Source organism: Myotis lucifugus, unplaced genomic scaffold (genome assembly GCF_000147115.1).
Source record: "Myotis lucifugus unplaced genomic scaffold, Myoluc2.0 scaffold_41, whole genome shotgun sequence".
NCBI lineage: Eukaryota > Metazoa > Chordata > Mammalia > Chiroptera > Vespertilionidae > Myotis > Myotis lucifugus.
This window is the reverse complement of record NW_005871089.1, coordinates 6961506-6964945: the sequence shown is the minus strand read 5'-3', so window position 1 is coordinate 6964945 and position 3440 is coordinate 6961506. Positions and strand designations below refer to the sequence as shown.

The 3440-nt window shown below is 54.4% G+C and overlaps 1 protein-coding gene across 3 annotated transcripts in view; it reads right to left on the bottom strand.

The window, feature by feature from the left end:
• Positions 1-3440, bottom strand: part of LINGO1 (leucine rich repeat and Ig domain containing 1) — a 325103-nt gene that overhangs the window by 263732 nt on the left and 57931 nt on the right. For 2 of the 3 annotated variants that reach the window (XM_023753154.1, XM_006087908.3), the window contains exon 1: positions 3243-3324. The exons of the other annotated variant lie outside the window; for it this stretch is intronic. The gene's annotated coding sequence lies outside the window, so the exon portion shown is untranslated. Of the gene's footprint in view, positions 1-3242; positions 3325-3440 lie in introns of those variants that run through there. 3 annotated transcript variants of the gene reach the window in all.

The window sequence follows — 3440 nt, the reverse complement described above, 5'->3', positions numbered from 1 at the left end:
GCACCCAGCATTTGCCATGACCAGGAATCAAACTGTGACCTCCTGGTTCATAGGTTGATACTCAACCACTAAGCCATGCTGGCTGGGCTAAAGGCCCATATTTATGACTCCAGGACACCTGCAACATATACCCAGGTGGTAGGAATAGTGATGCCCCAGGCCCTATTCAACTCTCATGGCTTACATTGCCCCACCTGGTTTCCCACCCAGGCCAAATCTCTGCATCCTCCATTGCGTGGGGAACCATGAATGGCCCCTTAGCCATCCTGGTGAAGGCAGGCAAGGAGCCTGTCCAGCTGTTGCCCTCACTACCAACCAACCTGAATTCCCATAGCTGCCTCAGGACCACCTCCCTGCCTCTGGCTCTCCTAGCCAACCAACCCCTTCCATGACCACCAGAGGGAGCAGTTTAAATTGCAAATCTGATGGAATCCCTCACTCTACAACCCCTGAAGAGGGAATCAACCCACACTCCTCAGCCAGGCACTCAGGGTCCTCCTCCGTCTTGTGCCAACTTGCTCTGTGCCTGCTGTGCCCCTGCATGAACTACTCACTTGCAAACACGTTTCACTCATGCCTGCTGTTTCCCTCCTCTGTGCCTTTGCTAATGTTGTAAAGCCCTCGTTCATTCATATTCTCCATTCATTCATTTACTCAATATATTTACTGAGCATCTCCCAAGTGCCAGAAACATCTGAGGAGGTCAAAATGCACCAGCCCTTCCAATTCATCTGAAATAGCTCCTTGCTCACTCCCCTCCCCCAAGGCGTGGTGCTTGGGAGCAGATGTCTGGGCCCTAGAAGCCCACAGAAGAGACTGTGAGTGGTCAGGGTAGCCTGTCCCCATTTCCCTCAAAAGGAGGCTTGAGTGATCAGAGGCACCTTTCCACCCTAAAGCTCAGCTTACCCAATAACTTCTTATCATTGAATTTGTTAGAATGCACTATTTTTATCATTTAAAACATAAAGATGGCAGGGTCAGGGCCTGGTTGGAGACAGAAATTAAAGGGGCTACCCCTTACCAGTCAGAAGGTTTGAGGGGCAAGTGGCTGTCTTTTCTAAAGGGGCAGCCAGTGGGGGCTCGGAGCACCTGGCTAGGATTTTTAACCTTTACAGCAGAGACCATGGACCAAAGAGGTACCCTGCTCTCTCCCTCCCCAAGGCTTAAGGCCCCAAACAGAGTGCTTATCCTGCTAGACTCAATTTGGGTCGGGGGAGGACAGAAGAACTAGGGCAGGGGGTTCAAACAGGCCTTGATGGCAGGAGTACAGCCAAACAGGCATCTGGCCATGCTCTAGCCACCTGGGTGTCAACCAGAGCATTGGTCAACACTCAGGAGGCTCAGGGACCCACAGGGGATTGGGGAAGGGTGGGGGGCGGGTAAGAGGAGAGAGAGAGAGAGAACAGCTAAGAAAGACTGAGTCAGCAAGAGGGTACCTGAGAATGAAGCTAGCAGAGGTTGAGGGAGCCACCACAAGGTTCAGTAGGCCTACCACTCCCCTCCTCAAGGCTTCCAATGGCCTAAGTGGCCCTGGGGATGAGTCTGGGCTGCCATCAGGACTGGAGAGTCACAAAGGCCTGCCTGAGGCTGAAAGCTACTCTTGCCTTCTGTGCCTCAGGTGGGCCACCAGAGAAGGAAGCATCTTAATAGACACCAGGCCCCCTCCCCCCATGTACATTTAGACCTCCCTGTGGAAACTATTCCCTTGAGGGTGAGCTCTATAGCTCCAGGATGGAGATTTCAGGAGAGTGGGAAGGGTTCCGGGTCCTAAACAGGATGATAATGCCAGGGCCCAGCCTAGAGGGGCAGGCTGGGGATGATACAACATCCCAGTGCTGAGGATAAGCAAACCATCATGCAAAGCCCTGGCAGACTCTGGTCCCAAATCTAGGAAAGTTAATGAGGGTGGGATCAAAAAGTACAAGAAGTTAAGCCAGGGAGAATCAGGCTGGGAGTGGCTGTGCCCATCTCCTTGTCCATCAGGGAAGGATGTTAGTCACAAGCACAGAATAGCTGCCCTGGGGAGACACTTCAGAGCCCTGATGCTAAGTCAGTAAAGAGGGCCAGGTGCCTTCCCTGCACCCGCCCCCCCCACCCCTCACCAAAGACCAGGGTTAAAGAAAAACTTCACCAGAAGGCTGTCCTGAAACTGGAGTTCTCCTAATTCCATCTCTGCCTCAAAATCCTCCTCAGTGAAATGGAGAGGAAGTGTGCCCATGGACCCCCACATTCTCACAAGGTGACTGAAAGATTCCAGAGGGAAAATGGAAGTGGAAGTAAGGCTTAAGCCTGAAATCTGGTCACACAACATATTACCAGACCCCAGAGACCCAAGTAGATACTGACTGGTCAAGCATCACACCCCTCCAGCCAGCATCTAGGCTGAGAACAAGACTTCTGACCCCACAGGCTCATACACTAAGTGCCAGGAAAGAGGGCATATGGACAAGGGCTGCTGGGGAAACCAACTGCTCCAATCCAGAAGCCAAGCTATACTGAAGGATCCAGGAGCAATCAAAGAAGGCTTCCTAGAGGAGGAGGAACCTGCCCTGAAAGCAGGGAGGATTTGGTAAAGGGGGAAGGAGGGGTTTGAGGGGTCTGATCTCTTGTCCTTCCTTGGGCTTCTCACTCCTGGGGACACACAGGTTCCCTCCCTTTCAGGGGCTCCATCCTGGACCACATCTTCCCATCCCATCTTCTACTGCAGGGGCAGGGGCTGGCATTTGTAGGGGAAGGGGCTAGGAAGTTCCCCGAGGCAGCCAGCACAGGACAGGAGTGTGGGAGGAGACTGGAGGATGGGGGTCTGGGGACACAGCACAACCACAACCTCATCACACAGAGTGAGACACACAGGAGCATGGCTCCAAGCAAATCAGGGATGGCTGGGAACCAGGCTAGAGGGCCTAGAGGTGTACACACACACACACACACACACACACACACACATACACTGGGCAATCTCCCCCTACCCCCACCACAAGCCCCGTGACCTTAGCCTGGCAGGAAAGACCTGGAAGCTGTAGTCTCGCAGTCCTGCCGACCCAGGCAGGGTCACAGGAGTCCAGCGACCAGAGCGGCTCCAGCTCGGCACCTCGGGGCTGGATGGATGTCCCCAAAAGCCAGCCACTGTGCCGACTGGGTGGTAGAGACGCACCTCTTTGCCCATCAGGCAGCATAGCCCGCGCCCCGCCCCATTCATCCCTCGCGTTCTCTCCTCGGGAAAAGAAAGGTTTGAGTACTACCATTAAAGCGTCTCCATCCTCTCTCCGCACACACAAGTTGTTCCAAGTCGCCAGGGTTCAGGTTACAGGCGAGGGTTAGGCGGGGCCTCGCAGTGGGGAGGGCGCGCAGTCTGGAACTGAAGTGCAGTGGGTACCCCATTCCCGCTCCGCGCGATGCACGCACCATGGCGCGCACCCAACACCCAGTCCCACCAGTGC